This window comes from Dermacentor silvarum, chromosome 4 (genome assembly GCF_013339745.2).
Source record: "Dermacentor silvarum isolate Dsil-2018 chromosome 4, BIME_Dsil_1.4, whole genome shotgun sequence".
In the NCBI taxonomy this organism is placed as follows: Eukaryota; Metazoa; Arthropoda; class Arachnida; order Ixodida; family Ixodidae; genus Dermacentor; species Dermacentor silvarum.
Window position 1 is genome coordinate 163,214,077 of NC_051157.2, and position 13,419 is coordinate 163,227,495.

The following is a 13,419-nucleotide window of genomic DNA, read 5'->3' on the forward strand; positions in this document are numbered from 1 at the left end:
TGACTCAATGTATGTTCCACCTTGATGTTACTTTGCATTGTGTATTTATTCTTTATTTCTGTGAATGATTTAACATATCTTTATCTAACTGCCCCCCCCTCCCCCTGCGATAATGCCTTCGAGGCGACGCAGGTATTCTGTAAATAAAATAAATAAATATTGGCGGGTTTGGAAGTTAACCAAAGATCAGTAGGTCGGTTGGCTTAGGGAGCTCACGGTAATACCACAAGTGAGGCATTACAGGGTGACATGGGTTGGGCCTCTTTTGAAGTCAGAGAAGCACAGAGCAAAATTAGTATTGAAGAATGGCTCAGGAACATGGATGAAAATAAATCGGCGGCTAAAGTGCACAAGTATCTCTACATGAAAAGCGTGGGCACAGAATGGAGGAAGAGGTCAAGGAAGTTGACAACCAAGTACAGGATAATCGAAACTGTAAATAGGCATCCAGGAGTCATCAGAAAGAAAGTGAGAGAAATAGAGACCGTGAATTGGATGCAAAGAATGGAAACAAAAAGGACAATGGAGATTCACAAGAAAGAGAAGAAAGAAATTAGAAGCGAAAATCTGTACGACAACACAAAGGGCAGTGCCTTGCTATTTGAGGCTCGAGCCGGTTGCCTAAGGACGAAAACATATCGGAACAAATATTCGGAACTAGATGAGACATGTGTATGCTGCAGTAAAGATCCAGAAACAACTCAGCACACCCTGATGGAATGCGACGGGATCCACCCAGCGAGAACCGTAGGTAACGTGCAACTCCCAGAAGCGCTTCGGTTTAAAGTGGAAGGAAACATAAACAGATCAGCTGTAGAGATCAGCAAGAGACGATTAGAGTACGGGTGGAAAAAAAGCAGGAAAAAGATGGATACGACCTGATCTCTTAAAATCATAGGCAGCGGCACAAGGTAAATATTTGAAAAAGAAAAATAATAATGAGACGTATACAAAAATGCTAGATAAAGAACATGTATAGTATACCTGATTAAATCAAGCAGGCTAGGTGACTATTTGTCACCGCGCCGTTTCAAAGGGGATGCCAATTAATCATCATCATCATCATCATCATCATTCCCGTGCGCCACCCGCGAAAGGAAAGTTTCCCCTCTCCCAACTCTCCCTGGCGCGCATGGGTCTGCCGCGACGTTCGCTGCGCGTGCGGCGGTCATGAGACCCGAGGGTTTCCACAGAGCATGTTGCTTGAAATGCTACATATCAATTAACAATAATATAAAGTATATACCAAACATCAGCAAGGCCAAGAGTCCAACATAACGGACATTCAATAAACAAACGCGCACCACAACAACCCAATGCAGATGTACTGATAAAAGGAAGCACGGACAACATTGAATGACAGAACGATGCGTAGCCAACTGTAACAATTTACTTCCTCGAGTGAACCATATAAACTATCGCTCTCCTTAACTTCGGGGGAACCACATTTAAAAAACAACGTAATCCACTTACAAAAAAAAAAATTTGATTAACATGGCAGCCGACCTCCACACTTTTGCAAATGGTTTTTACTCAAAATGTGGCATTGTGAGAAGTCCGTAGATAATCCCGTATTTCAAAATTCAATGGAGCTGGAGTATTCCTAAATCATTGATCACAGAAGTCAGCAAGTGAACACGCCCAAACGATACGTACAGGAAATTTCACTGCCTAAACGACGTGCAAGTTAACGATCGCGCCCATTGACCATACCACGTTTATGGTGCCATGAATGGTATCCTCCTCGCCGGGAGAGGGAGAACACGCCGGCACGCTAGCGACAACGGACACGCCGCATTCGGGTGGCGTCAGTGTCCACAAAACCTGCCAAACTCGTGTCGGAGTGAAGAGAGGCGACGATTGTTCTCGCCTCCTCAAGTTACTTGCTATCCCCTTGCTTCGTGTCGCCTTGGAATTTGTGGCGCGTCTTTGCCTACCTGCGCACTCACTGATGTCAAAACCCCACAAGCAAGTTTGTGCAAGCGCTGCTGCAACAAAACTATAAGCACACGGACACACATGAAAGCTTTCATGCGTGAGCTCCCACGAAAACGCAGCGACGTACACACACATAGTAAAAACACACGCACTCACACGCGCGCACATACACTCAAGCAAAGTGCGCACGCGCCCTTTCCTCCCACACACACACACACACCCAAGCACAGATACGCTATTTTTTCGTCATAATATCGGCCTACTTTGTAGCAATATTAAGTGAGACCCTAATGAACTCAAACGCCTGAACAATTGCCAGCATGCCCCACCCCGGTCCCCCTAACCTATTACGTATTTCTTTTAAATGTAAATTTGGGGAAGATTAGGTGCATGTCAGCCTACCGTCAAACACACATGTGAGGTTTTTGAGAGCTTCCAGTGAACCTATCAGCTTTGCTGCGATAAAAAGTTGGTGTTCTTTGGGATAAAACTATGTACAAGTCATGCATGCACGTTCTACATTACAAAATGCACCTCGTCTTGACTTGTATTCAGTGCACTCTCTTCTCTACATTGCAACAAAGATTTTTGTGGATAATATTTGTACATATTACGTGCTTTCGAAACAGCCACTCCTAAAATACACTAATTCTGAAAACGTAGATTACTCATCAGACGTTTACTCCTGTATTGTCGAATTTACTTAGAAGCATAGCTTTGTTTCTTTGGCCGGCGCACATGATGATAACGTAAAAAATGCTGTAATATTTTTTGCGAGGACAGAAATTTCGTTTCAGAAGAAGCAATGCGGGTGATAATTTATCGTGAAATATCACTCATCCAGTCTCGGAAGTCAGCGTCTCCACTGTAACTGTGAGCAATCATTGTCTTCGTAGGAGATGTTCCCGCTCGCTGATGCTCTACAGTTTAGCTAAGTACAAAGTGAATATTAAAGGCAATGTTGTAGATTTTTGCAATTTTCTAAAACTGTACAGTGTAGGCTATTCTACTGCCGGACTTTCCCCCCTTTTAAGGCCATCGCAAAGGCAGTATTAGCCGCTGGTGGCCACCGCTACTCTCCGGCGGCGCTGTCCGCCAACCACTGTCCGCCCACTGGTGTCTTAACGGAACGCGCGTCAGTTATCGCTGTTTGTGCTGGCTGACGTTTATGTCTACTGTCCTTGTTAGAACAAACAGCGTCAAAGACTTCGCGTAGTGCTTCTGCAAATGATGAGCTTTGCAGAGGGCGCAGGAAAACATTTCGTTCTGCATCCACAGTGTCGACATCTACACGGTATCTTTTTAACTGCACCATGTTTTTAAAATCCGTCTGTTGCAGATAGCACTATTGTAACCCTTCACGTAAAAATTACTCAATGAGGCAGCCATTACTTCGACAAAAAATCAAAGCTACTAATTCAATTATTTACATAAATACGCGTTGCAGTTACTTTTCTGCTATAAAACGGCGCTTTCTATAAAAAAAGTTAGTGGAATAACGCTGAACTTTATAGCAAGTTTGACAGCGCACATTTCTAAAACAGGTGCCGTCCTCTAAATTCGCTCTGAGCATATCTGCTTTGACATCTCACTATCTACAATTCGTAGATTAACATATGTGCCGTGAAGCAAATGTTAAGAAGGCAGTTGAGTATTTATGTTAATTATTCAATTAGGTATTTTGATTTCTCGTTGAAGTATCGGCCACCTCATCGAGAAATTTGGGTCAAGGCATAGTATTTTGCTATCTGCCACTGTAACATTTTTGAAAATTTGGTGCTGCATAAAAAGGCACCCTGTATTGAAATCCTGCATTTTACATACTAGAAATGTTGGAAAAGCGACCATAATTAGGTAAATACATTTTCTTTAGGCACACTGAAAATGCTGCTCGTTCAGTGACATATTCAATGCAGAGATGCCAGAATAATGCCGCAGCAATGTCAAATACCGTCAATTTGTCATATGACCGCAGGAAAAAAACTGATTATATATTTCAGCGTGTCTTCAATCCAACTTTTAATTACAGAAAATAGGACTTATAGCCTAAAGTATTTTCTTCGTGGCGTATACAAGTATGATGCAAGTTTTGTTTCGTTCTTATCAGCGACAACGCTCCTAATTAAGTCTACTGACCGCCTGCCGCGGCAGCTGTTCAATCTCTCTGGGCAACTTAGAATGGCGGATCTTCCAGATATGGTGTTACAATTGGATACAGCGCTTCGTCAATGTTTGGCCGGGAAAGATGCTCCCCACCTATCTTTTTTTTAACGAATAATTTGCGGTAGCAGTACCAGAACTTCAGGGTTCGGGTAATGAAGACAACTTCGGTTTCGGTGTGTTATCAACTGATATAATTAATTATATTTGTTGGTACTTCACAGCAACAAGCGCAGGCATCACACCACTGTCACGGAGCCGGATCCAATGCGTGCGAGACATGATGTTGCTATATAAATGTCTCCCTAATTATGCTTCTTTTGCCAAATTTCTTGCTCGCAAAACGCGGAATTTTAATAGATGTTGACACTGTGGCTACAAAATTGGGAGTTTTCTTGCGCCCTCTGTAAATTTAATCTCATTCCCAGTAGCACTACCCACTGTGGTTGCTTATTGGCTTTGGCGTTGCACTGCTAGGTGCGAACGAGTTTGCGGTATCAAATCCCAGCAGCGGCGGCTGCATTTCGATGGGGGCGAAATGCAAAAACACCTGTGTACAGTGCACTGAGTAGATGTTAAAGAACCCTAGGTGGTCGACAATAATCGGAACTCCTCTACTACAGCATGCCTCATGATGCGTGGAGTTAGTATGCTAGTTCTAGAGCAAAAACTGGCGCTGACAGTCCGGCCACAGGAAAGGCACCGCCATGCTTCTACGACTCATTTTTGCAGCGCTAAGCATATTCAAAATAATATGCAAGGACAAGCATTTACATGTAGTAGGAACGCATGGACAACTTTTAAAATTAGTTTAGTATATTTTTCAGAAAGATCGGATGGCAATTTATAAGAATTCGGTGTAAGTGTACGTTGCCCGAAAGGATGCGTTTGCAGCTAGGCGCCTGAACTAGATGGCGCCACCAAACTGAGTGAGGCTCGGGATTGAGTTGAAAGGGCGTCTCATCTGAATCGCGTCTAGTCATGCGGGCCTGTAGGCCTCCACAGAGTAGCAGGTTGGCGGCGTTTTTGCGGTTTGCCGTTTTCAATACATCGGCGCTGTGGCGAGCTTTTCCTCTACAGCTGGCTATATCAACTCTGTCATCATGAGATCGTGGTTCTCGCACGTAAAACCACATAATTTATTCAAAAACCTGCAGAAGCAGCGTGTATGACAACGTCTACGACGTGATTGTCATACACGCTGCTTGGTCATCAACGCTGCTCGGTCATTCAACGTCTATGACGTTGATTGTTCTAACAATTATTGAAGACAATGTTCTGACAATTATGAAAGGGGTGAACGCGCGCGTTGTCCAGTCCGTCCGTAGCTATAGATACCACGTCGCTGCTGGTGTATGACTATTTATTTTGCTTGCAGCTTGAGAACTACAGAATGCACAATGAGCTATCATTTCTTGAGCCCACGCGGAATAAGAGTGTATTTCAAAACGTTGCAGCTTCAGCGTACACAATTGGATAGGGTGAACAGCGCTTTCTACGAAGGTGACTCGTTTCAAACCGATTTCGAAGCACCGCCGCAGGCATGGTGTGCAAGGGCGGATGATCTCTGCGCATGAAATTCTTAAACACCTATTAGGTTGTTTAATGGGAGTTCTTATAGTTAGGTGCGTCTTTGACACTTATAACCACTGCACATGAAAATTATTTTGCAGGCACAAATCAACAAAGGTGTTCTTCCATACCTAAAGGTGTTATTTGCCTTTGAAACCTGCCTTTACGCCGGTGATAAGGTAGGTAAGGATGGATAGAAAATGGCACGAAATGTTGTTCTGCGATTTTGGAGCCACCGGTATAACACGTGAATGTGGCTGGCTTCCCCACCAATTCAACAGCTCCATGATAGAAATGAATTGCTTGTGCAACTAATTTTCGTAGATGAGCACTCTGTATGTCAGGACATTTTTTGTCAGTATATAGCTTTTTTGCGGGGCATTTTTCTTTAGTCTTTTTTTCTGGCTTTACCAATATAACAGGGCAACAATGTCTCTGGAGTGAACTAATGGTTGCTGCGTCGAAAATCACCAGTGGATGTAGAACGTAAAACCGATCCTATATTCCATATTTGTGAAGGAGATCTGTTCGTAGAATTTGTAGCAGAAATCGATCGCACTAATGAATATGTCTAACGACTTTCCGTTCATACTGCTCCGCATTTGGCGTTAGTCAGACGCTGCGAAAGCTGCCCCGGGCCTACAGGGCCTTCTTTCTTTATTACAGGTTTTCTGATTGATTGAAATGGCGGCGAAATTAAGAGGGTAGCACTGCGTATACGCAGGCACCTGCGGCAAAGCCTTCTATAACTTCTTATGCTACGAGGCCGACTGTATTCCTTCTAGTTTTTTTAATCTCTAGAATTTTTTAAGGCGGAACTTGGGATTGATCGCCTAATTTACCCATACGTGTGCGTATGAGCGTTGCTTAACTTGGGCCGACAGTGTATTGCCAGTAAGCGTGACTTTGTTCAGGATGCTCAAACAGTAAATCATTCATTCCGATCATTCATTCATTCATTCATTCTGGTATACTTCCTATTGTAGTCCAAATGACAGATAACACCCTCAACCGGAATGACGGAACCCACCCCCCCCATCTACACGCGCTGCTTACGTCATATTTAAAAACCAGATAAACATTGTATCGCACGTCCTTGATTTGATTGTGAACAAGGCTCCCGTCAGGGAACCGAAACATCTTTTCTTGTATTCTTTCTGTGGTTGGTGTCCTTCTTTTTACCCTTCTTCAGTAAATCATTACATAAAAGCTGCACATAAAATGTTGCCTGATAGGTACTTCTAGAACACACACACACACACCTGATTGCGCTTGATATTTCACGCTCTGATATTTTTAAGCTTATATTTGGGCTACAGAATTCTTTGGCACCTGGGTATGCCCCGTTGGATGTGTCTTTCTATATAGTACGGAATTCAGACCGGCACATAATTGCAGTGAGCAGGTGCGTGTTTGGTATAATAAAAAAAGAATACACTATAAAACAAAACATGTACGTATGTATGCAGGTTTCGAAGCATCTCTAAACAGACGGATTTCTTCATTTCTAGCGCTACTCTCTGTCATGTTTGCGTAATTTAGTCGCCCCTGTGTGTTCATCCATATGCATGAGCCTTTCTTGAAAACTAATTTTGATCGTCACTTCTCTGACTTCAAAAGAAGCCCGTGTCAGCCTTCACTGTATCAATTATGGTTCCCCGTGGCCATTCGACACACGAACCTTTTGGTAATTTTAAGCACAGAACGTATTTACGAACGTCTTAATGACATTTGCATATTATAACTTCGTTTCATAATCCTCGCACCAGTACACATTTGTTGTACCACCAAAGTGCGCTATGTTTTTCTATGGCTGCATTTCGAATGCCATTCATCCTCAGATTCTCTTTGTAGATGTTTCAGTAGGCCCTTATTGCGTGCATGTAAACACCCAGGTATTGCTTAATTGAACTACCGCGTAGAACTTGCCGTTGAATAGACACAACGCCATTAATAATTTCTTCAATAACGATGAAAACTCTCAATTTCTCCATAACTAAATTGATACCTACCTTCGTCGCTTCGTTGCAAGGCGCATTTTCAAGTCTCTGAAAGCCCCTGCACTGTCTGATAGTTGAATTAGGTAGTGCGCATAACCCTTGTTCTGCCCTATGGTATTCTTGCGGTACCATGGTAACCATATGGTACACTTATGCACTATGGTACCCCTTATGTAACGTCACGCCTGGCTGTTTCGCCGAGAGCGGCATAGAGGGAGTTCACGTGGAGAATGCGTGAACTCATTCATTCAGGCGACCGCGGTTCAAATTTAGGAGCAGCAGCTGAACCTTTGGCGACCATTTTCTAGCCAAAAAACTTATAAATTAGCACGAAGAAACCGACGATAGCCATATCGATGAATAATATATCGATCTAGCTCGACTTGTTATTTCGGTAGTGTTCGATTGCACTTGCCATTAGCGACGCGGAGACTAGGGACGTATCTGCTGCCATACTCACGGACTCACAAAGCGCCTGTCGCCTGTATATCTCCGGGACTGCGCCGCGCTCAGTAGTAAAAATTCTAGGGAGTCAAATTACCGGATTCCACAAAACTGGGGCCCGGCACAAGATGGCATGGAGGGCAACACAAGGGTTGACCGGCTAGCTCGCGTACTACGCATCCGAGCTGCGGACCGACCTAGTGACGAGCCCCCGCGACATCCTAGAACACTAAAGACAGGAGTGGAGGCAATATGGACGCCCTCACACAACGTTGAACAGTCAACAGGCGAGGAATTGGCGCCGACTTCAAACACACACGTACCCAAACCTACATACACTTAGCCGTATTCACCAAACAGGATACACTGACGAATGCCCGTGGTGCAGGGACACGCCAACGTTACCGCACATCACGTGGATATGCCCAAACAGACTGACACATATAAACTCCACACTAGTAAAAATGTCGCAGTTTCGCCTGAAAGGCGAAGCATCGATTGCGATAGCAAATTAGTAGAGCGCTATTCGGAGTAGGGATAGTAGTTTTATCGGCTGCATAAATTGGACACATTGGCTTACTAACTGAATTAACAATCGTGGTGTCAGCGCGCTCAAGCAAACATCAATAGATCACACTGAATGACCGCAGCCAACGACTGTCAAAACGCTGGCAGCAAGCGCAAGTTCGCGCGGTCTATCGCTTCAACGGAAACTGAGCGGCAAATGCACAGCAGCCCATACAAAGGTCTGAGCCGTGTGGAGATAAGAGACGGTGCGGGGGACCGCCGGGCAGAGAAGTTGTTGGCAGAGGAAAAGCTGCCCCCCCCCCCTCTTCCCGTTTCTTGCTTTCGCGTGGGAGATTGAGTGGTAAGATACGCCTTTGGCGCCGGAGCTCAGCGCCGCCTCGCCTCCCTCCCTCCCATACCCCAACGGCCTTTCGCGGGACGGTCGCGTTTGCTTTGCGCCGTGCGTTCGCCCTCCGTGATAGCGCGCGTCCCCCGCGCGCTTTCGCTCGCGCATAAGGCGCGCGGCGACGATTTTATTGCCCTTGGAATCTATACGGAACCTCACGGCGACGGCGACGACGACGGCGACGGCGACGCCGACGGCAGAAATCCGGTTGAAGTGTCCATATAATTGCTATCGCAATAAAACAAAAGGTTTTAACAGGCAGAGGGAGGCGCAGCTTGCGGGCGATGACCAGAACAGCCAACTGGCTCTCCTAGACCAAGCTCAGCGAGCCGCTCGTGCCAGTGGGGCCCTGGACTAGCTAGGGGCCCCAACCACGGGACCTCAAATTCTGTTTTCTTTTTCATTAAAGTTTCTCTCTCTCCGCCTAACTGAATTGCCGAGAAAATGTCACTTTAGAACAAAAGCAAAGAGGCCAGATTGAGCAGATGAACTCTAGCCTACTACTATGTGCCAGCAAAGAGGGAAAGGAAGAAAAAGGACTGATGAATGATGATGCGGTGAAGAAAAGAAATGAATGAGTACGCCCATTTCACAGCGGCTCCACGAAACCAGCGCGTCCGTCTTCGTAGCACGCGTCAATTTCACAAAGATTGTTATTGTCTGCGCCGCAGGACTACAGCTCAAAGGGAGGGGAGGGGGGGGGGAGTTAGGTTGCCATATTACATGTCGAAGCCGACACTACGCAAGTAGTGTATTTCGCAGGTGCGCAGTCTGCAAGTGTCCACTTTCGTTAGCACTTGCGTTATATTTTGGCATCCCACCTCTGCGCTTAATACATTTTTAAACTTCAAACAATCCGTTCATGAATGAAGATCAGCGCCTTCTGACCGTGGTCTTCTGCCAACTGCCGCTAAGAAATCAAGCAGCGTCGTCTCTTAGAACACATGCTGTGCAATCACAGAACACAAGCTCAAAGCCTTCAGTCGTAGGACGCTGCACGCATTCAGAGCAATGGTCAGTGTAAAGTGTGAATTTCGTTCCTTCTAGGTTTGTTCAAAAATACTGAACAGCTTTCAATACGGCCAGTGCTTTCTTTTCGGTGGTGGTGTAGCCCACTTCTGCAGGCTTCAATGTTTAGCTGTAGTATCCCACCACATTATGTCTTTGGTGGTCAGGTTCGTTTGAGAGTTTCTGATAGAGCACTGCCCCGTTGCATAATGCGATGCATCAGTGTTCAACACAAACGGTAGAGAAAAGTCAGGATTGCGGAGGATAGGGTCGGATGATATGAGCCTTACTAGTTCACGGTAAGCACTTTCACACTCGTCATCCCACAGGAATTGTACGTTATTTTGCATCAGTCGTGTGAGGCATCGTGTCTTGACTGCATAGTCTCTTATGAAGGCCCTAATGTGTCCAGAGAGGCCCAGGAAGACACGAAGGAAATGTACGTCGTAAGGATTCACCAACTTAGAAATTCTTTCAACGGATTCCTGCTTTGTGCTTTTGGTACAGCCGTCAAATGCCCTGCCTATAAATACCCCTTTTTCTTGGAAGAATGCAATTTTCTTAAAGTTTGCTTTGAGACTTGCGAGGCTGAGGGCATGGAGACCTAGGGAAATGTGACTTTTGTGATCTTCTTTTGTCTTCGAGAAAACGATTATGTCATCTATATAAACATTGCAAAAGGTGCCCAAGTATGGTTTCAGAATGTCATTCATGATCATTTGAATCCACGCTGGAAATCTTTTCACTGAACAGGCAGTCGATTATATTCGAACAAGTCGAATGGCGTAACAAATGCGGTGTACTTTTTGGTCTCCTCGGTCAAAAGCCTTTGCAGAGGTCGATCCGTGAAAACAAGTGGCAACCACCAGTTTCATCGATAATAGCATCAATTTTTGGCATCGGAAAAGGTATTAATTTTGTTTGTCGGTTTAGAATCCTAGAACCGGTACAGAGACGACAAGTGCCATTGTCTTTAGGAGCGATTGTTATAGGCGAAGCAAATGGTGAAACTGATGGTCGGATGATGTCGGCGTCTAACATTGCTTGCAGCTCCTTTTTCAACCAAGCCTTTTTCTCTCTTGACATATTGTATGGGGCTTTCCGAACCGCTGTTTTGTCTGTGAGTTCAAAGGGAACTGCATGTGACTTCATTGGCGGAGGATAGTTTTCTATGCATACGAGCTCTGGATACTTTTATCTGATGTATTCTTCACACTGAACTAACCTTAGAGGGCTTGGTGTCTCTCCGCTTTTCGTCAGTTTAGCATTTTCTTCAATCAAAACCCTGTCATCCCAATAAAGGTTTATCTTTAGCCTTTTGCATGTCAGGGCGAGATAAAAGGAAGTCGTAGGTGACGTCAAGTATTGCCAGCACGTCGCTCGTTACGCAATATCCTTGAAATTCAATCACCACAGACGCCCACTCATTGTGGGAGCTTACCGCACCATCGTAACCCTGGACACGTAGAGTCCTCCACTGTGGAGACGGCTGCTGTCTATTCTTTTTTGGTTAATGATGACTACAGACGCTCCACTGTCCACCAGTGCGTTCATCTCAACACCGTCAATCTTGACAGGGACATGAAGAAGGCTAGAAGATGCCAAGTACACAGTTTAGTGAAAGTCTTTCACGAGAGGCCGGTCGTCTTTACCCCGTTCTGTGTAGGGTTCGCCGCCACTCGGAGCACGTAGAGTGCTACCAGGACTACTTGAGGAACAGTTCGAGGACTTCAAAATATTTGTTCTGAAGGCTCCCTGCAAATTTGATGCATCGTGTACGAGACTGAGGTTCTACGAATTCATTGCTGTCCAGCAGTAAATATTATCCGCAAGGACTTTCCTGTGCTGGCTCCACAGGCAAATTTTTCGGACACCGCATGAGGTTGTCTATTGTATCGGAGGCTTTCAGCTGGACCTGCATTATAATACTGACAGATAGTCCCAGTGTCACCAAAGCGAGTTATGAGAGTTCAGGTTCTGCCATGCGCAACAGACGGTGCTTCTCAACGCAGTATTCTAGTAGGGAGCCCCGCGTGTGTCTGAAGCGTAGCGCCAGCTCCCATCTCTCCAATTCATTGCAGTGGAACGCCACCAGAAAGCTGTCTTTCCACTGCTACCAATATGCTGGCTTTTGATCCAGGATCTGCACATCGTACCATTTTCTGGCAGTGACACCAAGGGAACGTCGCATGTTCTTTACTTTTTCTTCGTCGGATAGCCACCCGTTATTGTCAGAAGCATACTCATAATACCATAACCAATTTTTCGGGTCTTCAGAGCTACCTTCAAAAACATCAGGTTCAACCATATCCGGCGCTCGTTTTCCTTTCCTCAGAGACTCGGCTAGTACTGCCTTAAGCTGACTTTCTTGTATCATCTGTCGCTGTTGCACTTCAAAAACTTGCAAAGCGTGGCTCACCTTCTCCGCTGACATATCCTCTGTCGGAGAACCACGGCACGTGGGTACCAAAACAAGCTCTTCCATTGTCGACAGCTGCAGGTTCACCTTGACTGATCCTGTCTGTAAAAGTTCCTCACGGCATATGGACGCTTCTTTGAGCACTGCGTCAATGAGGCCAAAGGAGCTGACGTGGCGTGGAAGACTTGTTGACGGACCATCTTGCACTTGGAAGCCAGTAAAGATAATGCGCTGCGACGAGGTCTGGTCGAAAAAGAATGTAACCCACATCCTGTCGATTGCGCCAAATTATGTAGCGTTCCTAGTAAACATAACTAAAGGAAACACATAGCGTAATACTGACTAATGGTTTCCGCCATTTTGCTCTAACTAAAACGGCCCTCCTCGTCATACTATTCCCTCGTCTCCTTTGTTTCGTGGTCTAAATGTGGCACGCTTCAACCAATATACCTGAACAGCCATTCAGACTTGCTGGGTCAATTGCTCCGTCACTCTAGCAATGCACGTGGTGAAGGGTGTCGGCTAACAGGGCGAAAAACAGAGCCGCTAGACGGGTACATTTCCGGATGTTGGTCAAAGTACTTTTGTCCTACGTGGAACTCTAAAGCGACTGGCTGATTTCCTGCGATTTCACACCAGTATAACAAATGGCGGACTCGTGATTCCGCCTAGTGCGGTAATGGATGACCGGTGGAATGCAGATTTCTGCGCCAAGCTTCTGCATGGAAAAAGGAACCTCGAGGTGGTCCGTAAGAATCGAAATAAGCGGTGCGTGAAAATCGGATAAATATTACCCATGGAGACCAGGTAAGCCTTTGTAAGCTTCTCCCTCTAGCGGATCAATTCAAAACAAGAATTGTAAGTTCTTCAGGTATTTGCCAGCACGTCGCTTATAGAAAGCACGCCGCTGTCTGTTCTATGTTTCTCGTCAAAGCGAAGATAATCGGTTCAAATATAAGAAGCTC